General features: G+C 44.2%; 1 long non-coding RNA gene across 1 annotated transcript; it reads right to left on the bottom strand.

Moving 5' to 3' along the window:
• Positions 1–340: 340 nt before the first annotated feature.
• On the bottom strand, positions 341–22178 carry LOC116970272. Its single transcript, XR_004411090.1, has 4 exons — positions 22168–22178; positions 9529–9532; positions 690–696; positions 341–455 (listed from the first exon to the last, which is right to left on the bottom strand). It is a non-coding gene; the product is annotated as an uncharacterized LOC116970272 (long non-coding RNA).
• Between the last annotated feature and the right edge of the window lie 5124 nt (positions 22179–27302).

Raw genomic sequence — 27302 nt, 5'->3', positions numbered from 1 at the left:
CCCGAGCGAGCGAGAGCACAGAGAGGGACAAGAGAAGAACCGACACAGGGGAGAGGAGAGAGCAAACGGAGAGGAGACAGAGAGAAAGAAAAAAAGAGAGCAGAGCCAGGAGCGAGAGCGAGAAAGGAGCAAGGAAACAAAGAGAAAGAGAGAGAGAAGCAGGGGAGAGAGAAGAAAGAGGAAAAAAGAGAGAGCGAGGAGAGAGAGACTCTAGCTAGAGCTAGATCTCTATCGCTCTCTCTCTCTCTATCTCTCTCTATCTCTCTCTCTCTCTCTCTCTCTCTCTCTCTCTCTCTCTCTCTCTCTCTCTCTCTCTCTCTCTCTCTCTCTCTCTCTCTCTCTCCGCTTCTCTTGAATTCCCTCTTCCAGCCTCTGGCAGTAATGATTTGTCAAATCCAGCAGCTGTGAATCATCACACCTTTCCAGGAGCTCCATCATCGAAGACATTGGAGGAGCTGTGATGAATCAAAATAATGGAATTATCAAGTGTTGTCTGTTTTCCTCCACCCATAGCTGTCACCACCCCCACTCTGCTAAAAGGCAGACCACATGACGGAGATGAGGCGCTCCGATCAGCGGGTTGCTGTCAGGCCACGAGCCGGATCTACCCGCACCCTGCACGGAGGGAGGGAGACTCGGCTGTGATCCTCGACTTGCCCTGACAATGGTCCCCAGGTTGTAGCTGTAACTTATTCCCTGCAGCATCTAAACAATGCGCTAACTCACAACAATTGTCCGTCTCCCACTGTTCAATCCCACGGGTGCATTCTCTTCTTGATTCTGGATGGACACAATGTCAACACCTGTTGACAGAATACACCGTTGCGACATTAAACGCGACTTATACTCACACTTTAGCTTCAGCGTTCAGAGTTCAGAGGCACAGTATGCAAACAGGCCCTTCAGCCCAGCGAGTCCATGCCGCTCATCAATCCATCACCCGCTCACACTAGTTTTATGTTATCTCCGATTCTGCATATTAGGAGCACATTTACAGAGGGCAATTGATGTTTATGCCAGCATGCCATAGGGAAGTGGGAGGAAACACACGCTATCATAAGAAAAACGTGCAAACTCCAGGTAAACAGTGGCCGTGGTTAGAATCGAACCCGAGTCTCTGGCACCATGAGCCAGCGGTTCTACCAGCTGCACTACTGTGCCCACACTTATTACTGTCACATGTACTGTGAAAGAGTGAAAACATTTTGTTTGCATGCTGTCCAATCTAATCAGGTAATATTATACATAAATACGACCAAGCCAAGCACAAGTACAGCAGGTAGAGTGAAGAGAGTCTAATGAAATATTAATATTATTCATTGGCTCCTTTTACCCTATCCCCGCCCTATCTCGAGGGGCAGAGAGAGAGAGAGGGGAAGGGTGAGAGAGAGAGAGAGGGGTGGAGAGAGAGAGAGAGGGGGGAGAGAGAGAGGGGAGAGGGAGAGAGGGGGGGAGAGGGAGGGAGGAGAGAGGGGGGCGAGAGAGAGGGAGAGGGGGAAGGAGGGGAAGAGAGGGGGAAGAGAGGGGGAAGAGAGGGGGAAGAGAGGGGGAAGAGAGTGGGGAGGGAGAGGGGGAGGTTGGGGGGAAGAGAGAGGGGGAAGAGAAAGGGAGGAGAGAGAGAGAGGGGGGGGGAGAGAGACAGGAGAGAGGGGGAGAGATTCAAGCAAGTTTATTGTCATGTGTCCCTGACAGGACAATGACATTCTTGCTTTGCTTTAGCACAACAGAACAAAATAGGCATAAATACAGAACAGATCAGTGTGTCCATATACCATTATATACGTAAATACACACATGAATAAATAAACTGATACAGTGCAAATAACAGATAATAATGGGCTATTAATGTTCAGAGGTGAGGAGAGGGAGGGGGGAGAGGAGATCCATCTCTCTGAGAGGTGGGGAGGGAGTGAGGGGGGGGGGAGGGGGGAAGAGACAGAGAAGGATGTCATGTGCGATCAGTTTAACTTGGTTGTATGTTCAGGACAAACATTGTTGTCCAAAACTGAACACAATACTCTAAATGTGGCCTCATTTCACCTCATAGAACTGTAACATTTTGCTTTTTTTAGATCTTGACTGACAAGATTAAAGCCCAGGTGTCACAAAGAACGTCTTTGGGTTGATCTGTGAACAGCGAACAAAACAGACAGGAATGACATGATACTTCAACCAATGCTGGACAAAGTTATCTGGGTAATAAAGGAATCTTATGATTTGCGAGAATATATAATTACTGTTAGCATAAATAATAGTTCGATAAAGCTTGTGTGCAGATTTTGGTCTGAATGAGGATGCCATCAGGACTTGAGGACCTGAGCTATAGGGAGAGGCTGGGCAAGCTGGCACTTTATTCCTTAGAGTGCAGGAGGATGAGGGGTGATTTTATAACGGCATAGAGTAGATGCATTGTGTATTTTACCCAGAATAGGGGGGTTCAAGAACACGGGGACATAGGTTTAAGGTGCGATGGGAAAGATTTAATAGGAATCTGAGTGCCAACTTTTTCAGAGGTTGATGGGTAAATGGAACAAGCTGCCAGAGGAGGTAGTTGAGGCAGGTATTATAACAACAAATATATTTGGACATGTACGTGGATAGGAAAGGTTTAGACAAGGACATGGGCCAAATGCAGGCAGATGGGACTAATGAAGATGGGGCATCCTGGTTGGCATGGGCAGGTTGGCCTGAAAAGGACCTGTTTCAATGATGTGTAACTTGGTGGCTCTGTGAAGCAATATAGAGGCTAAACCATCAGTTAAAAAAAAAGTTTAATACAATTCACAGTGTCTCAGTGCCACCAAATGAATTAAAATGCATTAATATGTTTTCTCAATGTCATTGCTTACCATATCCATATAATGATGTAGCTGATAAGCTGCTGCCTCACAGCACTAGAGACCTTGTTTTTATCCAGACCCCAGTAGCTGTCTGTGTGGAGTTTGCATGTTCCCCATGTGACTGGATGGGGTTTCTCCGGGTGCTTCGGTTTCCTCCCGCATCCTAAAGTTGCGCAGGTTTGTAGATTGATTGGCATCTGTAAATTGCCCCTAATGTGTCGGGAGCGGATGAGAGAGTGGGATAATATAGAACTAGTGAGAATGGGTGATCAATAATCAGTGTGGACTCATTGGGCCAATGGGCCTGTTTCCATGCTATATCACTAAGATAAATTAATTGCAATTCAAACCACTTTACAGAGGATTTCACTGGGTTAGTTTTACTTTGCTGAAAACAAGATTTTGTACATATGGTAGGCGGTAATGCCATCTTTGCGGGCTGTGCAATGATCTTACAGAATTGAATTAAATTTATAAATTAAAAGGCCATAAACTTTAGAAAATGATCAGTAATTTGATAATGCCAAAATGTAAAAAATCCAGATGTTAGATTATGGAGAGATTTGAAACAAGGCTGGGAGTTTCAGTAGAAAAAATGAACTTCAGATACTGGTTTACAAAAAAAATGCACAAAGTGCTGGAGTAACTCAACAGATCAGGCAGCATCTCAGGAAAACATGGAGAGGCGATGTTTCAGGTCAGGGCCCTTCTGTGGACAAATAACTTCAGATGGGAGTTTTTATTTAGTTAGTTTAGTTTATCGTCACATGTTCTGAGGTACACTGAAAAGCTTTTGTCGCATGCTCCCTAGTCAGCGGAAAGACTATACATGATTACAATCGAGCCATCCACAGTGTACAGCAACATGATCAAGGGAATACTATTTAGTGCAAGATAAAGTCCAGTAAGGTCTGATTAAAGATAGTCCAAGGGTCTCCAATGAATAGATGGGAGGTTAGGACCGCTGTCGAGTTGTTGATAGGATGGTCCAGTTGCCTAATAACACTAACTTTCAGTGCTTATTCAGATAATTTATAGGGAGAAGTCAAGAATGGAATAGCATGACTCAGAATTTAGAATCAGGCATCACAGTCTGGCAATTACATTAAACGGAACTATGGTAAGTTGCAAACAGTACAGACAAAAAGGAGGCTTTGATTGCTGACAGCCGTCACAGATTTACTGTAAGCCTTCACTCAGAAAATTATTCCAAGCACTGAATTTACAGCCTGATCTTTGGATCCCCAGGATTGAGTGATGTCTTCCCTTGTACAGACCATTAAAGAATCATGGACATCAAATTGCTCCTCAGAATTGAACAGTGTTCAGATACATTAACGTGAAAGAAGTTAATAAAAGAGAAGATAACTCACCACATCAGGTCTATCAGTTTATCCATATTAGTAAGATGGTTTGGTTGCTGTGGGCCTTTTCTATTAGGAGATGATCGTGGACACAAAGGGCATAAAGTAATAATGGGAAATTCCACAGAAGAGCACCAGGCCAATCTACAGCTTAAATATGGTATCCTCCTGTCGTGTCCAACGTTCCTCGGTCCTCTGATGAGATGCGCTCATTTTGCTTGCATTGCAGCAAGAGGAAATGGCATCAAATGCATTAGTGATGCTCACACAATGTGTGCCGGGCTGAATTTGCAGAGCTGAATGAACGATTTAGAAGTGATCATTTTTCATCAAATTTCTCCAACTCAATGCTTTAAGCACTGCATGTTATCTTTGAAAAAAACATTATTAATTTAAAATAAAATATGCTAACTGGCTTTCTTAATGCAGAACAAGGCTTGATTTATTCAGAGCGAGGATTTCTGTATCTTCTCCAGAGATGATTAACACTTACCAGCAATAAGCCAAGATTTTCCCTGAGGATAAACACAATATCAAGAAAAAATAACTTTGTATAAAATCATTAGGCTTCTCATGTATCTATAACTGCATGCCGTATAAAATGAAATATTGCCTTTTAAGGGATATATATTAAAACAAATTTACTCACTGGCTCTTTTAAAACATTTATACACTTCTATTATGTTAGTAATAAGTGCATCACAAATAAAGTTATAAATGTTCAAATACTTTCAGCTAAGCACAATTATCGTATCTGCATCTTTAATATTGAAGGGCAATGTAATAGTTATATAAGTTAACAAACTCTTTAAAAAGATGCCACAAGGAGACAGTTAAAATAAGTTCAAGAACAATATACATTTTTTTTTAATTGAAGTGCATTTCCATCAATGAAGGCAGTTTGCACTTGAGTTACCTCTATCACTAATTAAATTTGCTTTGGGGATCTTTGAAAATGACAGATGCTGCCTAATTGTAGAATGGCTTCAAAATAACAGCAAAAAGCAGGTGAGAAAAATATGGGCAACTGGAAATGGAGAGTAGCATGAATGGTAGCAATGTCCTCAAACTATTTAGATACATAGAAACATAGAAAATAGGTGCAGGAGTAGGCCATTCGGACCTACGAACCAGCACTTAATATGATCATGGCTGATCATCCAAAACCAGTACTCCGTTCCTGCTTTTTCCCCATATCCTTTGATTGTGTTAGCCCTAAGAGCTAAATCTAACTCCCTCTTGAAAATATCCAGTGAATTGACCTCTGCTGCCTTCTGTGGCAGAGAAATCCACTGATTCACAACTCTGGCTGAAAAAGTTGTTCCTCATCTCAGTGCTAAATAGCCTACCCCTTATTCTTAAACTGTGACCCCTGGTTCTGGACTCCCCCAACATGGGGAACATTTTTCCTGCACCAATTCCTTAAGAATTGTATATGTTTCTAAAAAAATCCCTCTCATCCTTCTAAATTTACCAGGAATAATTGATGACTCCATCATGCATTTCCCCTGTGGATCAATTGCTGTAGACCTCATTATGAGCGACGACTTCAAAAAAAAGCTTGAATACTCTCCCTCCCCTGGCTCAAACTTCCACCAATAAAACACTATTAAAACATTTCATTTTCTACTGCCTGCAACATTTACTCCTGTAGTGATTTGCACAACCTCAATATGAAGTACAACACAGTACAACAAATGGATACAGTATGACACAATATATAGATATATGACACAAAAAATATATAGTCCTCCTTGTGCCCCTAAACTTAATTGATATTTTATATTACGAGAGCTAAATAAAAATTATGATGACAAACCAATATTGCAATCAGTAAACCAACATCAACTTACACTAAAAAATGTGGCTGCGAAAAGTATTTTGATAATTGAACACTGTTCTTTGGGCAAAAGCCAAATTAATTCAGGATAAGAAAATCATTTGTAGGACTGTTTATACTAAGGTGCTCATCTGAATATTAATATGTAACTGAAAAAAAATCGTTTTGAGATGAATTCAAACACTGTAACCTGTTATGTTTTGGAATATTACAATTACATCTAATAAGTAAAGAACATGGGATTTAGGGAGGCATGCATGCTGGTTCCTGATTCAGTCAACAAATAATTGTTCACAAGTTCATAGGTTATAGGAGCAGAATTGGGCCATTTGGCCCATCAAGTCTACTCTGCCATTCAATCATGGCAGATCTATTTTCCCCTCTCATCCCAATTCTCCTTCCTTCAAGTTCAAGTTCAAGTTCAAGTTAGTTTATTGTCATGTGTCCCTGTATAGGACAATGAAATTCTTGCTTTGCTTAAGCACACAGAAAATAGTAGGCATTTACTACAAAACAGATAAATGTGTCCATATACCATGATATAAATATATACACACATGAATAAATAAACTGATAGTGCAAATAACAGAAAGTGGTTGGTAATAATCAGAGTTTTGTCCGAGCCAGGTTTAATAGCCTGATGGCTGAGGGGAAGTAACTATTCCTGAACCTGGTTGTTGCAGTCTTCAGGCTCCTGTACCTTCTACCTGAAGGTAGCAGGGAGATGAGTGTGTGGCCCGGATGGTGTGGGTCTTTCATGATACTGCCAGCCTTTTTGAGGCAGCGACTGCGATAGATCCCCTCGATGGAAGGAAGGTCAGAGCCGATGATGGACTGGGCAGTGTTTACTACTTTTTGTAGTCTTTTCCTTTCCAGGGCGCTCAAATTGCCGAACCAAGCCACGATGCAACCGGTCAGCATGCTCTCGACTGTGCACCTGTAGAAATTAGAGAGAGTCTTCCTTGACAATCCGACTCTCCGTAATCTTCTCAGGAAGTAGAGGCGTTGATGTGCTTTTTTGATGATAACCCCAGACACACGTTCTAATCTGCCAATCTCTGCCTTAGTTGTAACAGTTTTTGACTGAATGAAATCCACTGACAATTTACTCAAAAAGTGTTAAGATGTTTTCAGTTCAGTTATTCAAGTATCAATTAAAAATTTACCATGAACTGGTATTCCTCACAGCTGAGTTTGGGTGAAAATTAAAATACCTTTGATTTGCTGCACCATCTGGCTTCAAGGCTACTTTTACACTTAGTACAAGCTTTTGGAAGTTTCATCAATCTGTTGAGATTCTAGAGACAATCTAGCGTTTTCTCCATTTAATTAAGAAATCACATCAATGTTTTATCTAAGTATTCTTTTTCTACACTTTAATTTCTGTTAGTTTCAAGGGCAGCAAAGGGCAGCGACTCCAATCCGATACTAATTTAGATGCGGAATTTACTTCCCTAAATGTCAATGATAAATTAAATTTGCCATGTTTGTCACATATACTCTGTTGGGGCACTCTTAATCTAAAGCACTCTGTAATATCTTAAGTTATACTCGCTGATGATCTTCTTATCTACACCAACAACATTGCTGAAATGAAAATTAAATCTAAAAATCTAAATCTAAATAAAAATAAAAATAAATCTTCTGAATTTACAGTATATGGTAGATGCAGAGTACATTTCTTTAAACTTTATTTTAGTTTAGAGATACAGTGCAGAACCAGGCTCTTTGGCCCACCAATTCCACACCAGCCAGTGATCACCCCTTACACTAACACTATCCTACATAGTCGGGACAATTTACAATTTTACCAAAGCCAATTAACCTACAAACCTGTACGCCTTTGGAGTGTGGGAGAAAACTGAAGACCTTCGGAAAAAAACCCACATGGTCACGGGGAGAACACACAAACTCCATACAGTCAGCACCCGTAGTCAGGACCGAATCCAGGTCTCTGGCGCTACAATCTCTGTAAGGCACCAACTCTTCCGCTGCGCCACCGGGCCACCCTATGTATTTTTAATTGTTTTTGTTCCCATGGAAGCTTATTACACATCAGTAGTCAATGGTCCAATGGTGCTTTTAATCCATGGGGTTGTGAGGGAGAGATAGATCTGCCGTGATTGAATGGTGGAGTAGATTTGATGGGCCGAATGGCCTAATTCTGCTCCGATCACTTATGAACAATAGGTTGTGTGCTACTGAAGAGAGTGATTCATAATTTAAATTATGTAGCCTGTGTACACTGCAAACGTGCCGCATTGATTCTTGATCATCAACTTGTCAAATGATAAATGCTCTTTGAATTGCATTCCTGCTTAAAACAGCAACAACAACAAAATACTTGATGGTCATTTGCGGATCTGAGAGCTGTAACCGTTACAAAATGTCAATCTATTTTCAGTCAACAAGCCCATTTTCGGAAAACCATTCATGTTGCTTTACATAACAATTGAACTATGCCTGGGGCTGTCTTTCAAAGACCATTGTGTTCAAGAAGGAACTGCAGATGCTAGAAGATCGAAAGTACACAAAAATGCTGGAGAAACTCAGCGGGTGCAGCAGCATCTATGGAGCGAAGGAAATAGGTGACGTTTCGGGCCCAAACACTTCTTCAGTCTGAAGAAGGGTTTCGGCCCGAAACGTCGCCTATTTCCTTCGCTCCATAGATGCTGCTGCACCTGCTGAGTTTCTCCAGCATTTTTGTGTACTTTCAAAGACCATTGTCAGGGTAATTGAGAATATGGAAACATAATAGTTAATGGATAAGTCTCTGGACCAGAGATGGATTTTTAGCTACGCACTGAAGATTGTACAATTTCCATGTGTTTTGTCAGTTTTATACCAGTTTTAGCATGATATCTGGCTGCATTGTTGCTGTGTCTCCATGCACACTGCATCAAGTAAATGTACTTTAGAAAGAAACTCTAGGCCAACGGATCAGCGGGACTGTAACCTCTAAACGATGGATTAATTGCAAATACATTGACAAAGTAATACTGATGACAATGCATCTTTTCCTCTCTTGATTCAAGTCTCTGGATGCGATTTAAATGAAAGCACCAACATTTTAAATTCTGATCTGAGTGATCTTAGCTGCAGATAGATGCATTTTGAGAAGTAGGACTGGAGGTGGAAGAGATTTTAAAAAGGACTAGATTGATTTATGGGGCTTGGCCATATATTGTTTAGTTTAGTTTAGTTTGGAGATACAGCTTAGAAACAGGCCCTTCTGCCTGCCGAGTTCATGCCGACCAATGATCACCCCATACATTAGTTCTATCCTACACACTAAGAACAATTTACAGAAGCCAAATAACCTACAAACTTGCACATCTTTGGAGTGTGGGAGAAAACCAGAGGACCCAGGGAAATCCCATGCGGTCACAGGTAGAATGTACAAACTCTGTACAGACAATAGCCATAGTTAGGATCGAACCCAAGTGGCTGGCGCTGTAAAGTGGCAACTCTACCACTGTGCCACTGTGCTGCCCTAAATTATATTTGGAGCATTTGCATAAGATGATGAAAGCAGTTCTGAAATCTATATTGTGGAAATTAATGATTGATCCGCTCTTACTGCGTATTAGTATTATCAGAAATTAGTGTTTTAAGGTACCTGTACAAAGAAAGGTTGCAGAAAATGAATGCCAAGAGAATCAACCATGCAACATGAGTGGTGTAGCTGCAGCATATTACACCACAATGCAGGGAATGGGGTACATGTCATGTCCGATTAGTTTAACTTGGTTGTATGTTCAGGACAAACATTGTGGTGTGAAGGTACACAAGAATGCTGGAGGAACTCAGCGGGTGCAGCAGCATCTATGGAGCGAAGGACCGAAGGACCGACACCCTTCTTCAGACTGATAGGGGGTGGCGGGGAGAAGGAAGGAAAAAAGGAGGAGGAGGAGCCCGAGGGCTGGGGGATGGGAGGAGACAGCTCGAGGGCTAAGGAAGGGGAGGAGACAGCCAGGGCTAACAAAATTGGGAGAATTCAATGTTCATGCCCGCTGGATGCAGGGTCCCCAAGCGGAATATGAGATGCTGTTCCTCCAATTTCCGGTGTTGTTCACTCTGGCAATGGAGGATACCCAGGACAGCGAGGTCGGATTGGGAATGGCAGGGGGAGTTGAAGTGCTGAGCCACCGGGAGGTCAGGTAGGTTCTTGCGGACCGAGCGGAGGTGTTCGGCGAAATGATCGCCCAACCTCCGCTAAGTCTCACCGATGTAGATCAGCAGACATCTAGAGCAGCGGATGCAGTAGATGAGGTTGGAGGAGATACAGGTGAACCTCTGTCGTACCTGGAACGACTGCTTGGGCCCTTGAATTGAGTCAAGGGGGGAGGTAAAGGGACAGGTGTTGCATTTCTTGCGGTTGCAACAGAAAGTGCTCGGGCAGGGGGTGGTACGGGAGGAAAGGGAAGAATTGACAAGGGAGTTGCGGAGGGAGCGGTCTTTGCGGAAGGCAGACATAGGGGGAGATGGGAAGATGTGGCGAGTCATGTTGGAGGTGGCCAAAATGACATAGGATTATTTGTTGTATGTGATGGCTGGTGGGGTGAAAGGTGAGGACTAGGGAGACTCTGCCCTTGTTGCGAGTGCGGGGTGGGGAGAGAGAGCAGTGTTGCGGGGTATGGAAGAGACCCTGGTGCGAGCCTCATCTATGGTGGAGGAATGAAATCCCCATTCCCTGAAGAATGAGGACATTTCAGATGTCCTGGTGTGGAACGCCTCATCCTGGGAGCAGATGCGGCGTAGGCGGAGGAATTGGGAGTAAGGGATAGATTCCTTACAGGAGGCAGGGTGGGAAGAAGTGTAGTCCAGATGGCCATGGGAGTCAGTGGGTTTGTAGTGGATGTCGGTCAGGAGTCTATCACCTGCGATGGAGATAGTGAGGTCAAGGAATGGTAGTGAAGTGACGAAAATAGTTCAGGTGTATTTCAGTGCCGGATGGAAGTTGGTGGTGAAGTGGATGAAGTCAGTCAGTTGTGTGTGGGTGCAGGAGGTGGCACCAAAGCGGTTGTCGCAGTAACGGAGGTAGAGGTCGGGGATGGGGCCCTAGTACGTATTGAACAAGGATTATTCGACGTACCCGACAAAGAAGCTACGCCTTGTATTTGGAGGAAATGGGAGGAGTCAAATGTAAAGTTATTGAAGGTAAGGACCAGCTCCGCTAGGCAGAGGAGAGTCTCAGTGGCTGGGTATAGGTTGCTCCTCTGGTCGAGGATGAACCGGAGGTGTAGAGTGACTGGACATCCATGGTGAAGATGAGAGGATGGGGGCCTAGAGAATGTAATGCCCAGAGACGATGGAGAGTGTCTGAGGTGTCTTGAACATAGGTAGGGAGGGATTTAACCAGGGGGGGTAGGATGACGTCAAGGTATGTGGAGATGAGTTCGGTGGGGCACAAACAGGCAGAGACAATGGGTCTACCGGGACAGTCAGGTTTGTGTATTTTGGGGAGAAGGTAAAAACGGGCCGTGCGGGGCTGGGGAACGATGAGGTTGGCGGCCCGGTCGGGCAGTGCTTGGGAGTTGATGAAGTTGGTGATGGTGCTAGAGATGGTGGCCTGGTGCTCGTCAGTGGGGTCATGGTCCAGGGGTAAGTAGGAGGAGGTGTTCGAGAGTTGGCGCGTGGCCTCAGCTTTGTAGAGATCGACGCGCCAGACTACCACGGCACCTCCCTTGTCGGCTGGTTTGATAACCCAATCTGGGTTGTTGTGGAGTGATTCGATGGCAGTGCGTTCAGGGGGGAAGAGATTGGAGTGAGACAGGGGAGTGGAGAAGTTGAGGCGGTTGACGTTTTGGTTGAAGTTGAGGCAGTTTTGGATAAAGAATTTCAAAGCCGGGAGGTTACGAGGGGGGTTCCACTAGGAAGGGGTGCGTTGGAGACGGGAAAAGGGGTCATCAATGGGGGGCGAGGACTCCTTCCCGTGGAAGTGCGCTGTGAGGCGGAGGCGACGGTAGAAGAGCTCCAAGTCGTGGTGGGCGCGGAACTCATTGAGGTGGGGACGGAGGGGGACAAAGGTAAGACCTCTGCTGAGGACATACCGTTCGGTGGGGGAGAGGAGAAGGTCGGGAGGATGGTGAACACCCGGCAGGGATGGGGGTTGGGGCCGGAGGAAGGCAGGTGGGTGGACTGGGGACAGGGTGATGTGTGGTGGGGGTGGTGGTGGGTGATGGGGGTGTGGTGGGTGGTCAGGGGGTGGGGGGTGATGGGGGGGTGGGGGGTGGTCAGGGGGTGGGGGGGTTGTGGGTGATGGGGGAGGTTGTGGGTGATGGGGGGTGTGGGTGGTCAGGGGGGGGGGTTGAGGGTGTTGGGGTGTGTGGGTGGTCAGGGGGTGGGGGGTTATGGGGGGTGGGGGTGGTCAGGGGGTGGGGGCGGTTGTGGGTGATGGGGGAGGTTGTGGGTGATGGGGGGGTGGGTGGTCAGGGGGGGGAGGTCGAGGGTGTTGGGGTGGGTGGGTGGTCAGGGGGTGGGGGGTGATGGGGGCTGGGGGGTGGTCAGGGGGTGGGGGTGGGGGTTGTGGGTGATGGGGGGGTTGTGAGTGATGGGGGAGGTTGTGGGTGTTGGGGTGGGTGGGTGGTCAGGGGGTGGGGGGGGAGAGGGCTGTAATGTGGGTGGGGAAGAGCGGGGGTGACATGGTTGGAGGGGGATGGGGGAGTGTCAGTGGAACAGCCACTGAGGTTAGCAAGGCTGGGCAGACGGGCTCTAGGACCCAGTGGAGTTAAGCCCAGGAGATCGGGAGTGAGCAGCGTGAAGGCTTCAGGCCCAGTGGAGAGTCCAGGCTCCAGATGAGGCGACGGCTGTGGGTTGCTGGAGGGGGTGGAGTGGCGCGGGTCAAGGGTCACCGGGCCCGATGGCGGGTCCAGTGGCGGTTTAGTCGGGCGATGTGTGGGAGGGAGGGAGGGAGGTCCCGGTGGGCGGACGGGTCCAGGGGGCGATGGTTATGGTGATGTCGGGCCCGGTCCAGGGGGCGATGGTGATGTCGGGCCCGGGTCCAGGGGGCGATGGTGATGTCGGGCCCGGGTCCAGAGGGCGATGGTGATGTCCGGCCCGGGTCCAGGGGGCGATGGTGATGTCGGGCCCGGGTCCAGGGGGTGATGGTGATGCCGGGCCCGGTCCAGGGGGCGATGGTGATGTCGGGCCCGGTCCAGGGGGGCGGCGAGGGACGGAGGAATCAGCGAGGGGGAGGGAGTCCAAGTTACCGTTGAGGCGGCGAGACTGGGCATCAGCGGTCGGCAGGTGAGGGTCTGCGGCAACATCGATGTGGAGGTCGGTGAAGGCCGCGTCCTGGTGAGTATTGAAGTCGCTCCTTGTGGCCAAGATGGTGTCGCGGGACTCGGGCAGGCGATGTCGGCCGGAGTTGGGGCCCGGAGCCTGCATGTGCATCGCCTGCCCGTTGTGGGGTAAGGTCTTGTTCCTGTGCTGCACTTGTCTATGGTGTGCAATATATTACATTCTTCCTTCACAATTCATTCATAGTCATGGAGTCATACAGTGTGGAAATGGGCCCTTTGGTCCAACTTGCCCACACCACACAACATGCCCCATCCACACTAGTCCCACCTGCCCAAACCTACGTATGTTGGGCCCAGATTCCTCTAATCGTATCCTTTCCATATATCTGTCCAAATGTGTTTTAAACACTGTGATAGTACCTGCGTCAACTACCTTCTCCAATAATATTCCATTGCAAGGAATGTTTCTAGGCTGTTGTTATCAGCATGGTTGTTAAAACAAATTCAAAATGATGAATGCTTAACTGGATAAGTAGAAAAACAAAGCTTGATTTCATTGCTTGTTTAAAATAAAAGAGAATTAGCATTGGCAGGACAATGGATGATGTTACCAAAGCCAACTACTGCCAGAAGTTCTGACATAAATTGAAAGAAAATGGACAGAGTAATGAATTGGAAAATGTATCTAAAATACAAAGATAAAAGTAAAAGATAAAGGAGATTAGCCTGAACAGCTCTTATGAGATAGTCTGCATTGTTCCAGCAAAGATGTACTGAATGGCTTCCATCCACACTGTTACTGTGTTAGTTCTATGCCTGACCAAATGTTGCTTATATTGAAGTCAGTCCATGAAGTGAAAGACTGGTCAAACCTTTACCCAAGGTCTGGCCCTGCTCTTATTGGAATATTTACAAATCGGATGAAGTGAAGCTGTCAGTAAATAACTTTGGAAAGCTAACAGATGGAAAAGCAAGTGTAAATCAGCAGGAACCATGGGTAAATCTCAATAGACTAATAATGTACACTAGGCAGAATATTATTTGAAATAAAACCAGAAATACAAACAGGTCTGCCAGAAAACAAAGGATGACATTTGGAACCATAGTCCGGTTGTTTTACTTACTGCCGATTCAAACATCCAACTCAAATCAGTAAATAAGAATTTGTTGGTGTTAGATTAGCTTTGAGAATGCATTAGGACCAATTTACTTTGGACTTTACACTTTGGACCTCAGAGCTATAGCACAGAAACAGGCTCTTCGGCCTACCGATTCAACGCCGACCAGCAATCACCCTGTACACTACAATTGTTCTACACATTAGGAACAATTTACCTCCCCAGTTTCCTCCGACACTTCAAGGATGTGCAGGTTTATAGGTTAATTGGCCTCTGTAAATTGCCCGCAGTGTGTAGGGAGTGGATACGAAGGTGGAAATAGCGTAGACCTAGTGTGAACGTGCGATTGATGGTCGATGTGGACTTGGGTGAAACAATGGGGCTGTTTCCAATGCTGTATCTTTCAGCCAGTCAATTCAATTGATTACATGGTTGACTTTTAGTGCTCATTGCAAGGTCACCAATTGGCCCTGCTCACCTGCTCAAAGTTCACCTTGTGAGTTGACAGCCCACAGTTGAGTTTTGATATGGGTGAGGTGTAGCAAGACTTCAGTGGTAAGTCGCAGCTTTGTTTTCAGGTCCCACCCAGACTTTGCTCACAGCCCTTAAAATGAGGCAAAGTGGAAGCAGAGCTTTCTGCTTTTAGTTTTTAAATATCCACAGAAATATTTCCAAAATCATTAAAGTTACAACAAAAAATTAAAAAAAAGAATAAAGCTAAATTATAATGTAAAGAATTCTTATTAAAAGTACTAAAATAATCCACAAGTAATTCACTAAAGGAACAAAGTGCTGGAGTAACTTGGCAAGTCGGGCAGTATCTCTGGAGAATATGCATAGGTGATTGTTCAGGTTAAGATCCTTCTCAGTCAGAAGAAATATTGTCAGTCTGAAGAACGGGCTCGACCTGAAACATCATCTACCCATGTCCTCCAAGGATGCTTCTCCCCAGAGGTATTCTTTTGTGTATTAACCAACATCTGTGGTTCTTTGTTTCCATGAATTCACTAATGGAGCAGGATGTCAGATGCTCTACGCTTCTGAGACCTAAAACAGGTCCATATATTGGTATTGAATATAGGTAGTCCTCTTTGAAACCTTTGGCCATTGCCACCACGATTCAGCCTGATATGTCAGACAGCAACCTTTGTATGGATTCAATGCCTATTTATAATGCGGTGATGGACCACCTAGACCTGCTGCAGTCGCTTGGTGATGGTCCTCCTGTAGTCCTATTGTTCCTGGATTTTACACTCCATAATGACGGAGGATCAGTAGTATATTTCCAAATCAAGTTGATGTGTGATGAGTACTGGAAGTTGAAGTTTGAGATATTTCCACACGCCTGCTGGCTTTGTCCACCAAGGTGGTAGAAGACACGAGTTTGCCAGTTACAATGGGTGTGTAAATGCTGTGCACTTTGCAAAGGGAACAACTACAGCCATTGTGCCTTGTGCAATGCCGATGGAAGGAATTGAGAGATATCCATCTAATAAGTTTCTTTGACTTGGATGGTTTGACTTGGATGGTGGAATGGTTTTGGGATGTCAGGATATGAGACTGTGTGATATTCCAGATGTGTTTCTGATAGAGCGAAGGAAATAGGCAACGTTTCGGGCCGAAACCCTTCTTCACCGAAACGTCGCCTATTTCCTTCGCTCCATAGATGCTGCTGCATCCGCTGAGTTTCTCCAGCATTTTTGTGTACCTTCGATCTTCCAGCATCTGCAGTTCCTTCTTGAACACGAGTTTCTGATAGGTTTGGTTTAGAGTTACAGCATGGAGACAGGCCCTTCAGCCCACTGAGTCCATGCTAAACACTAATCACCCATTCAGCACAGTGGCTCAGCGGTATGGTTGCTGCCATACAGCACCAGAGATCCAGGTTCAATCCTCACTACAGGTATTATATATATGAAGTTTGTATGTTCTCCCTGTGACCACTTTTGCTTTTCTAGGTGCTGCGATTTCCTCCCACATTCCAAAGAGGTGCAGGTTTGTAGGTTAATTGGCTTCCGTAACAATTGTCCCTAGTGTGTAGGATAGAGCTAGTGTACAGGTGAACACTGGTCCCCATGGACTTCGGTGGGTCGAAGGGCCTGTTTCCACATTGTTTCCCTAAACTAAACTAAACAAACTAGGTCTAGGTTATCCCACTTCATCATCCACTCCCTACACACTGGGGACAATTTACAGATGCTACTTAACCTACAAACCTGCATGTCTGGCATGTGCGTGGAAACTGGAGCACCCAGAGGAAGTCCATCTGGTCACTGGGAGAACATGCAAGCTGGTCACAGGGAGAACATGCAAGCTCTGCACAGGATCAAAACCGGGCCTCTGACGCTGTGAGGCAGCAGCTCTACCACCTGGGCAACTCTGCTGCCCACTGGTTACGCAAGATTCAGGTTGTGCAAGATTTTCTGTAAGTGCTGCTGGTTGAGAAGGTCAAGAGTAGCTGCAGTAAAAATGGAGAAATACAACGATATCCAAGCACTACATTAAAACTCACCATTGGACAATGGCTCGATTTCAATTGGATATTTATTCCAGCATTATGAAGATGAAAGAGAATGTTACTGACAGGGAATAAAAGAATGAGATCCAGACTGGCGTATAGATGCTCCCCGATTTACAATACTTCGACTTACGATATTGCGACATTACGATGGTGCAAACGCTGGGCAACAGCAGTGAGTCGCAGCTCAATTTCGGTCACGTGATCACATTGCATTAAATGCGTTTTCGACTTACGATATTTTCGATTTACAATGGGTTTATCGGGACGTAACCCCATCGTAGGTCAAGGAGCAGCTGTATTGGTCTTATAGTGATCCTGAAAACAAACAGCAAGAAACAAATCCGTATAAAATGCCCTAAGTTATCTTTGTAAAACTCCCTGTGTGCAGAGCCTGTGTTCCCCGACTCAATATAGACGGAGGATTTAATCAAGTGATGTTATTTCTGATAATTGCTCTGATCGTACTATTCTGGAAACCACTCTTAATCATAGAATACAGAAAAGTACATCACAGGAACAGGCCCTTTGGCCCACATTGGCTGTGCTGAACTTCTTCTTCTTGCCTTTGAGGCAGCAGAAGTCCGCAGCATGGTGATGCCATCTAGTTCGACATCCGCAGGTGCCCGCCCTAAAAAGGGCTCATGCTCCATGTTGGCGCCAAGCTGTGGCGCTGCTGCTGCTGTTTCTGTTTGTAGTTGTTAGCCTGACTGAGGTCAGTTGACAGTGGTCACCACGGGGAGGTCGATAACATGAGCCCCTAGGGTAGATAGTGCCAGTGTTAAGTGTGATCACTGCTCAGTGGGCCGTAGGGCCTGTTTCCACAAACACGTGCAATCACTGGTCAGTGCAGACCAGGTGAGCCAAAGGCCTTACTTCCATGCTGTATATCTAAACTAAAGTAAACTAAACCTGATCGCAACCCCCCCCCCCCCCAGTGTCAACTAGATTATTTAATAGGACTCTCAAATGCAAACTCGTGTATAGGATGTTATAACCCTCATGTTGGCAGACACTGCAGATCTGTGTTCTGAGATAGCTCTGCATTGATGCAGTCTCAATTATGCTAGGGTGTTAAACCAGGGTGAACATATCCAGCCCCATGGGTATTCAGATAAAACAGTGATCCTCTTCTGCCATTAACTGTGCATGCCGTGGCCTAGTTTAACTTTCTGAAATACGTCACTCCGTACTTGTCTGAGATAAATTTCACCGCCCAATCTTTGCCCACTTTCCCAATTGATCTAGGCTCCATTTCAAATTCTTCAGTCCATCGTATCAATTTTGATATGATCTGCAAACGTACTGATCATCTCACATATATATTTGCTTCCAATTCATTATTAAATGTGATTTTATAAGAAAGGAACCAACAGGGGGCTGCGCAGTGGAGCAGCGGTAGAGTTGCTGCCTTACACTGTCACAGACCTGTGTTAAGGGGCTGTCCCACTTGGACGACATAATCCGCAAGTTCTGGCAAGTTTGCCCTCGACTCATACTCACAGCATGGTCGACACGAGGTCGTAGGGGGTCTTTGTAACTCTCCTTCATGCACGAGAGTAGTCCCCGTGTACTCGAGGCCTCAGCTAGATCGCGGTGTATTTTTCAACATGTTGAAAATGCTCGCGAGTAAAAAAAGGTCGCCATGGAAAAATCGATACTTTTTTTACTCGTAAGTTTAGTCGTAGTAGGTCATACTATGTCAAGGTAATCGTAGGTTAGTCGTAGGTAATCGAGGGTACTCGAATGTTTCCCCAGCAATTTTGTGTACCTTCGATATTCCAGCATCTGCAGTTCCCTTTTGAACAATAAGAATCTGGTTGCTGGTTTACAAAAAAAAAAGACGCAAAGTACTGGAGTAACTCAGTGGATCCGACGAGATCTCTGGAGAAAATGGAAAGGTGATGCTTCGGGTTAAGGACCTTCATCAGTGATTGTAGCGGGGGGGGGGGAGCTAGAAGAGAGGAGGAGGTGGGACAAAGCCTTGTAAGCGAAAGGTGCCTACTGGTGAGGGGAGTGATTGGAAAAAGCCAGAGATGAAAAGACAACAAGATGTGAGGTGAGGAAAGTGTGAATAGTGAAGCTAAGGAAGGAATGTAAGTGGAAGGAGAGAGGTGGAGGTTTCAGTAACCCGAGGAGAGGTAAAATATCACAAATTTTATTTCAACACTGGAAATGGAATTGCTGTCAGTCACTAAGATATTTATTTTCATAGTTAAATAACTTCTTGTATTTTTCTAAACACAGTCTCACAATTTTTTTAAAATCATCTGTGAAATCACACTTTCATTACATAATCACCTCATATAAATTGACTTGTGTTTTTTAACTTAAAATGTACGTAGTAATTGTTTCCGGGTGGGAAAAATAAAGAAAACATTAGGAAATTTGTGGTTTTGAGACATGATGACAAATATTGAGTAATATTCACACATTGGTAATCATGTTCATTTTAAAAGCTATCAAAAACATTTGTAGGTGATTAGGTTTCTTCAGGTGTTTATATCATGCAGTATGCCAGACAATTCTCATCTCTTGGAAACAGAGCTGATATTAAGTAGGAAGGAACTGCAGATGCTGGTTTACATCGAAGAAAGACACAAAATGCTGGAGTAACTCAACGGGACAGGCAGCATCTCTGGAGAGAAGGAATGGGTGATGTTTTGGGTCAAGACCCTTCGAAGGGTCTCTCATTCCTTCTATCCAGAGATGCTGCCTGTCCTCCTGAGTTACTCCAGTATTTTGTGTCTATCTTTGCTAATAATAAGTAGCGTACTTCATTACTTAAACATAATGTTGAGAATAAGTGAGACCTGAGATAAATGCAAGTGGAATTTAATTTAATCTAATTTAATTTAGAAGACAATGAATTATAGTTGGAAACCCATCAATAATTAATAATATTCTGTTGCACTTGTTCAGGCTTTACATAATGTTTTAATTTTTACAGAAATATTCATGAAATACGTCTCAATGTGACTTACATTTATTAAGCAACTGTTAGCACATGGAGTCCTGTGCAGTAAGCGATGTATTTACATGTGGAGCCTCTTTCATCTAGTCTTTGGGCAACATCTTACAGGCTATTAGAGAAAAGATTGGGCTAATAATTAATCTTGCGTTGCAATAATGCTTCACTGTTTGACACATTGATATATAGATTGGAAGTTTGAGCTTCAGTTGCAAATAATACTTTCCTGTCCATTTTTTAATTAATGATCAGATAATTATTCAAAGCTTGTCCCCAATTTTTTCATCAATAATCTTGATGGAGAAAGGTTTTCACCATAAATCTTTGCCTTCCAAGCTGTATAAATTGTGAGGCTTTGCTTTTGTAAAATTAAAACAGTGATTAGACTTTTTTAATTTCCCATTGGCAGTAAAGCACTTGGGGGACATCTTGAAATCATAAAAGGCATCATGTTTAGTTTAGTTTTTAGTTTGGAGATACTGCGCGCAAAGAGGACCTTTGGCCCACCGAAACCGCGCCGACCAGCGATATCTGAACACGAGCACTATCCTGCACACTAGATATGGTTTCCAATTTTTACCGAACCCAATTAACCTGTACGACTTTGGTGGGTGGGAGGAAACCAGAGCACCCGGAGAAAACCGACGCAGTCTCGGAGCGAATGGACTTGTCTCTATACAGACAGTACCCATAGTCAGGATCCAACCTGGGTCTCTGGCGTTGTAACGCAGCAACTCTGCTATTGTGCCACTCCGTGTCTCTGGTTTATAAATTCTCCAGTGCCTTGTAAGGTAAATTAAACAATGGGGTGCAGAAAGACACAATATTTTTACGGCAATATTTGAATCTTGTTAATTGCAGCTGCACTTGAGGCTCTATCTAAAGATTAGGAAGTAGGCATTTAATGCTGGTGGATGTAAGAATTTCTCACAAGCAGTGATACAACTCTGTAATTGATTACCTCAGACGGTTGTGGAGACCAGATCATTGGTAAAATTTAAGGAGGGGGTAAATACAAATGAGAAAGGTCAGGACATTGAGAGCAATGGGAGATTGGCACAGAAGAGGAGATGAGACCTGGGGCAGATCAGTCATGATCATACTGAATGGTGGGTAGGTAGGCTTCACAAGCTACATGGCTATTCCTGCACCTAGATTCATATGTTATTATGTTGTTGGGGCAGGGTCATTGTGAATGATGGCTGGGGGGAGGGGGGATTGGAAGTGGGGTTGGAAGGTGCAATGGGAGGTGTAGGAAAGAACTGCAGATAAAGTCGAAGGTAGACACAAAATGCTGAAGTAAACTCTGCAACTCAAACCTCGGCCACGAGCAAATAATAATGATACCGATCCGCTGACGTGAATTGCTCCTTGACTCAGACCCTGATTTCCATTAACAGAAACCTCCCATTGCACAAAATCCTGGAGTAACTCAGTGGGACAGGCAGCCTCTCTGGAGAGAAGGAATGGGTGATGTTTCGGGTCTTGATGTTTCTCTCCAGAGATACTGCCTGTCCCACTGAGTTATTCCAGTATTCTGTGCAATAGGAGGTTTCTGTGAATGGAAATCAGGGTCGGAGTCAAGGAGTAATTCACATCAGCGGATCGGTATCATAATTATTTGCTCGTGGCCGAGGTTTGAGTTGCAGTGTTGCACAGCATAGAAACAGGCCCTTTGACCAACCATCATGGCTATCTGTAATATTCCCAATTCCTTACATTAATTCCAAATCCCGCTATGCTTTGTTCATTTAAAACCTGCCCAAATGTACCTTAAATGCTTACAGTTCCTGCTTCCAGCATCTCCTGGCAGCTCATTGTAAATACTAACTTTGCAACGTGTGATAAAAGTTAGCCCATCAAATCCTCTTAAACCCCCTCCTTCTCTCCTTAAACCTAATTTTAGACATCCCTAACCTGGGAAAATCCTTGACTGGACTTTACCTTGCTGGCTTTACTTTGCATTAAACATTATTCCCTTATCATGTATCTGTACATTGTAAATGGATTGACTGTAATCATGTATTGATTTCTGCTGACTGGATTGGCATGCAGCAAAAAGCTTTTCACTGTACCTCAGTACACGGGACAATAAACTAAACTAAAAAGCCTCTTGTTGATTACCCTATCTATGCCTCTCATAATTTTACAGACTTTTAGCACACTACAATTTAGCCTTCACTGGAGCAAGTCTACCCAATCTCTCTTCATAACTCATTAATTCAGGCAGCATCCTTGTGATTCTCTTCTGTACCCTCTCTTGTGCAAGCACATCTTTCCTGTAGTGTGGCGACCAATACTAAGTACAAAACTCCAAGTGCACCCTAACCAACGTTCTACACAATTGTAGCATGACGTCCAAACTCTTGAGCAGGGGGAGATGTGTGTTCAGGGTCCTGATGGATATGTGGTTTGGGTAGTCAGAAGATTCTAAAGTAGATCTGCTTCAAGGTCTTAATTTAAAGGGCACTAATCTGTAGCCTGTTCTGACTGCTGAATTGCATCGACGAGAATGTGTTATGGCAAGTTGTCTTTAAGCATCTTTGAACCAGGCCATAAAAGACTACTTCTACAGGATTGGCCAAACCATGTTAAGGTCAATGCTTGCACATGAATCCTGTGCCATTCAATACATTTCTAAACTTTTTGTACTGAGCCCTTGTAACCCAACGCTGTGAAAGGTAAACCTCTTTGCCCAGCAGACTTTGTTTGATGCCACAACAACCTCTGCTGTGCAATCTTGCTGTTCTGGTGAATCATATCTTCAATGCATTTGTACATTGTGCTACAGAAACTGGATTTCAGAACAGAATTTGCCCATCAACAACAATGAAATTGAATAACAGCCATGTTTTTACAATAAGCGAGTTCGGTATCTCGATAAATGCAATGAATCATGGGATTTGTCGAAGGTCATTCAAGATTTTTTTTAAAGCGAACGCAGCATTGTATAAACTGAATAAATTGTTAACTATTCTACCAAGGATTTAATCTAGAACTCTGTCAGCTCAATAGCTTCCTTTCTTGTTCTGCTGTTCGCACACAACTTACACAGTCCTAGTTCCAGTTCAGTTCATTATAACATATAACATATAACAATTACAGCACGGAAACAGGCCATCTCGGCCCTACAAGTCCGTGCCGAACAACTTTTTCCCCTTAGTCCCACCTGCCTGCACTCATACCATAACCCTCCATTCCCTTCTCATCCATATGCCTATCCAATTTATTTTTAAATGATACCAACGAACCTGCCGCCACCACTTCCACTGGAAGCTCATTCCACACCGCTAACACTCTCTGAGTAAAGAAGTTCCCCGTCATGTTACCCCTAAACTTCTGTCCCTTAATTCTGAAGTCATGTCCTCTTGTTTGAATCTTCCCTATTCTCAAAGGGAAAAGCTTGATCACGTCAACTCTGTCTATCCCTCTCATCATTTTAAAGACCTCAATCAAGTCCCCCCTTAACCTTCTGCGCTCCAGAGAATAAAGACCTAACTTATTCAACCTATCTCTGTAACTTAGTTGTTGAAACCCAGGCAACATTCTAGTAAATCTCCTCTGTACTCTCTCTATTTTGTTGACATCCTTCCTATAATTGGGCGACCAAAATTGTACACCATACTCCAGATTTGGTCTCACCAATGCCTTGTACAATTTTAACATTACATCCCAGCTTCTATACTCAATGCTCTGATTTATAAAGGCTAGCATACCAAAAGCTTTCTTTACCACCCTATCTATATGAGATTCCACCTTCAAGGAACTATGCACGGTTATTCCCAGATCCCTCTGTTCAACTGTATTCTTCAATTCCCTACCATTCATCATGTACGTCCTATTTTGATTTGTCCTGCCAAGGTGTAACACCTCACATTTATCAGCATTAAACTCCATCTGCCATCTTTCAGCCCATTTTTCCAAATGGCCTAAATCACTCTGTAGACTTTGGAAATCCTCTTCATTATCCACAACACCCCCTATCTTGGTATCATCTGCATACTTACTAATCCAATTTACCACCCCTTCATCCAGATCATTGATGTACATGACAAACAACAAAGGACCCAACACAGATCCCTGAGGCACCCCACTAGTCACCTGCCTCCAACCCGACAAACAGCCATCCACCATTACCCTCTGGCTTCTCCCATTCAGCCACTGCTGAATCCATCTTGCTATTCCTGCATTTATACCCAACAGTTTAACCTTCTTAACCAACCTTTCATGAGGAACCTTGTCAAAGGCCTTACTAAAGTCCATATAGACAACATCCACTGCTTTACCCTCGTCAATTTCCCTAGTAACCTCTTCAAAAAATTCAAGAAGATTAGTCAAACATGACCTTCCAGGCACAAATCCATGTTGACTGTTCCTAATCAGACCCTGTCTATCCAGATGCTTATATATATATTATCTCTAAGTATCTTTTCCATTAATTTGCCCACCACTGAAGTCAAACTAACAGGTCTATAATTGCTAGGTTTACTCTTAGAATCCTTTTTAAACAATGGAACAACATGCGCAGTACGCCAATCCTCGGGGACTATTCCCGTTTAATGACATTTGAAATATTTCTGTCATAGCCCCGGATATTTCTACAATAACTTCCCTCAATGTCCTAGGGAATATAATGTCAGGACCTGGAGACTTGTCCACTTTTATATTTTTCAAAAGTGTCAGTACTTCTTTTACTTTGAAACTCATAGTATCCATAACTACTCTACTCGTTTCCCTTACCTCACATAATTCAATATCCTTCTCCTTGGTGAACACCGAAGAAAAGACATTGTTCAATATCTCCCCCATCTCTTTTGGCTCTGCAGATAGCTGCCCACTCTGTTTTTCCAATGGACCAATTTTATCCCTCGTTATCCTTTTGCTATTAATATAGCTGTAGAAACCCTTTGGATTTACTTTCACCTTACTTGCCAAAGCAACCTCATATCTTCTTTTAGCTTTTCTAATTTATTTCTTAAGATTCTTTTTACATTCCTTATACTCCACAAGCACCTCATTTACTTCATGCTGCCTATAATTATTGTAGATCTCCCTCTTTTTCCGAACAAGATGTCCAATTTCCCTTGAAAACCAGGGCTCTTTCCAATTTTTACTGTTTCCTTTCAACCGAACAGGAACATAAAGATTCTGTACTCTTAAAATTTCCCCTTTAAATGTCCACCATTTCTCTTCTACATCTTTCCCATAAAACAAAATGTCCCAGTCCACTCCTTTTAAATCATCTCGCATCTCATCAAAGTTAGCCTTTCTCCAATCAAAAATCTCAACCCTAGGTCCAGTTCTGACCTTCTCCATAATTATATTGAAATCATTAATCTTCAATTAGGAGATATTCAAAAATTTAAAGAATTTATTATTTTCATTTAATCCTTAATGTGTTTGCGACTGGAATAGGAAAATATTACTTGTGTTTGAAACATCTTATCTATATTCATAATTTATGTGTAAAAATATATTTAATCTGAGGCAGGCAGCGACTGTATCAGTGTGATGTGGGCTGATGCTTTACCTACAGGCGGTGTGAATGTACCGTTAAGGCAAAGTTTCATCTCCGAGGAAAACTGAGTACAGGGTTGGCCCTGTGAAGGAGTCGCCAATCCGATATACCACATTTAACTGTGAAATGCCTCCCCTTTAGTATAGGTTAGATTGAGTGGAGGGTCTATGCTGTTCCAAGTTTGCGGTGGTTGCAGTGTGTTTCCCCCAGCCATCTCGCCCAGTGCACGTTGGCCCGCACAGTTTGCCAGCCCTTGTTAGTAGAGGCTCTTTGTGCAGGTGCGACCCGAAGCCCAAAGGTTTTGTGGAGGTTCTGCGTTAGGATCGGGCACACAGCGAGCTAGTGAGAGGGCTGTCAGATCAGATCAACCCAGGTTGCCAAGTGGCCGAAAGGCGGTTTTCATGGGTCGTTATTAAACTGTTGCGTCTGTGCAGCGTCGGCAGCTCTCTCTCTCCCAGATCCCTCTCCCCAACTGTCCACAAAGTCTGACTGAGAAAATGGTCCCACTCATATTATGGGTTGGCTCCGCGTTTGCCCACTCGCTGGGGCGGACGGTGCATCCTTCAAAGAGAGCGAGAACAGGCCCCTTCAGCTGAGGAGCTGCAGCCCACTCCTCAGTGACGCCTCTAGTTTGGCTGTGGTTCAAATGGCTGCAAATTCTCATAATTATCACCGCCCGGTCACCCGGACCCGGCTCCCAACTGTGAGCCCTGACAGACTGGAACAAACCCCACAGGTTATTTCCAACCTACCCCCACACAGCACATTCTCCTTGTTTCCCTCAATCCAGGAACATTGTTTAGATAGGAATGTAAGGACAGTCTTAAATTGGTTGACCACTCAATTTATAATTTGTGTAAATCAATATTGAATTTGAATGGCTGTGACTCAGGCTAATGCCAGGGATTTGATAATCGACAGATTTTGTTCCAGGCATTCTTGCATTTTCAAGGCTGGTTCTGTATTGAGTCAATAATTTAAATAAATCCAATTGTGGATTTGTGCAGCCTGCAGTACTCTGTGGCCTACTGCTGACATATTTGACGGATACATTTAGTTATAAATCTCATTGAAATGAATATGCAGGTCCGTACATACACAGTAGCTCAGCAGGCACAAACGTTTTTTCCCCGAATGACCCATGACCTAGGCATGCGCAGTTGAGTATAGGAGCAGGGAGGTTCTACTGCAGTTGTACAGGGCCTTGGTGAGACCACACCTGGAGTATTGCGTACAGTGTTGGTCTCCTAATCTGAGGAAAGACATTCTTGCCATAGAGGGAGTACAGAGAAGGTTCACTAGACTGATTCCTGGGATGTCAGGACTTTCATATGAAGAAAGACTGGATAGACTCGGCTTGTACTCGCTAGAATTTAGAAGTTTGAGGGGGGATCTTATATAAACTTACAAAATTCTTAAGGGGTTGGACACGCTAGATGCAGGAAGATTGTTCCCGATGTTGGGGAAGTCCAGAACAAGGGGTCACAGTTTAAGGATAAGGGGGAAATCTTTTAGGACCGAGATGAGGAAAACATTTTTCACACAGAGAGTGGTGAATCTGTGGAATTATCTGCCACAGAAGGTAGTTGAGGCCAGTTCCTTGGCTATATTTAAGAGGGAGTTAGATCTGGCCCTTGTGGCTAAAGGGATCAGGGGGTATGGAGAGAAGGCAGGTACAGGATACTGAGTTGGATGATCAGCCATGATCATATTGAATGGTGGTGCAGGCTCGAAGGGCCGAATGGCCCACTCCTGCACCTATTTTCTATGTTTCTATGTAATACCGAACTCGCTTTTTATTCATACTTTGTTAAAATGAAATTGCTATTCGTTTTTTGGTTTTAATTTGTAGAATACTCGGGAGAGATGGTGCCTCACAGTGCCAGAGA

The sequence above is a fragment of the Amblyraja radiata genome, unplaced genomic scaffold (assembly GCF_010909765.2).
Source record: "Amblyraja radiata isolate CabotCenter1 unplaced genomic scaffold, sAmbRad1.1.pri scaffold_698_ctg1, whole genome shotgun sequence".
In the NCBI taxonomy this organism is placed as follows: Eukaryota; Metazoa; Chordata; class Chondrichthyes; order Rajiformes; family Rajidae; genus Amblyraja; species Amblyraja radiata.
The sequence above is the reverse complement of the archived record's forward strand: the minus strand, read 5'-3'. Positions and strand labels throughout refer to the sequence as shown.